We start from the raw sequence: 853 nt of genomic DNA, 5'->3' as shown, positions 1-853 counted from the left end.
CTCCCCGTCGGGGAATTGAACCCCGGTCTCCCGCGTGACAGGCGGGGATACTAACCACTATACTAACGAGGAGCTGTCGCTTTTGTTCTTCCCAAATATCTCTTCAAAAGTAGAAAAGATTCCCTCCCTAGGCTACTTTCCTTTCCGCTTGCCACCCGGAAGTGTGACGATCCGGACACCTGGACCTCTGCCTGCTCTCTATCCCCTTTGGGCACCTTGGACTCTTCGTCCGTGGAAAGAGTAAATTATTTAGAATAAGTGAAACAAAATGCGCTTCCAGTTTTAGTGGTGGTGAATTGTTGAAAATAATTTTCCGGAGCTCTTTATACTTTCCAGATGACTTAGGTTTCTTGTTGGAGTTTTTTATTTAATAGTGACCAAAAGGATGTGAGTTGAAGCAGAACTTTACCTTCACTTACTTATATTTTCATTCAGAAGTCGAAGTCCAAGGATATCATATGGTTGCCAGATGTCCAGAGCTGCCAGGGTTGTCCCACAGTACAGTGCCTCCTCAAACAATTTGTAAGCTTTTGTTACACCAAAGGGCTCATGCATTGGACCAGCTGAGGCCAGATGAAATCCTGTTAGCTGATTTTTTTTTCTGTATTTCGGTCTCTTTCCTGAGGCATCTACAGTTTACTCGAAAATGACAAACACGTAAGTGGTAAAATAATAATACATTTAAGTAATTCAAAACAAGGATGTGCCATTAATTAAACATAGGGTTAGGAAGGTGTGCTAATTTGTACCGTCTTTAGCTTTTTCATAAACAGGATCAAACCTGTTCTGTGGAGGACCTTACACATAAACTTTTGACATTATCTTTAATGCAAATTCACAGAGTCGCAGACAT

General features: G+C 41.6%; 1 non-coding gene across 1 annotated transcript; it reads right to left on the bottom strand.

Annotated features, from left to right (window-relative positions):
- Positions 1-72, bottom strand: TRNAD-GUC. The gene has a single exon. It is a non-coding gene; the product is annotated as a tRNA-Asp (tRNA).
- Between the last annotated feature and the right edge of the window lie 781 nt (positions 73-853).

This window comes from Prionailurus bengalensis, chromosome B4 (assembly GCF_016509475.1).
Source record: "Prionailurus bengalensis isolate Pbe53 chromosome B4, Fcat_Pben_1.1_paternal_pri, whole genome shotgun sequence".
NCBI lineage: Eukaryota > Metazoa > Chordata > Mammalia > Carnivora > Felidae > Prionailurus > Prionailurus bengalensis.
Note: the sequence above shows the minus strand (reverse complement) of the source record. Positions and strands in the feature narration are given on the sequence as shown.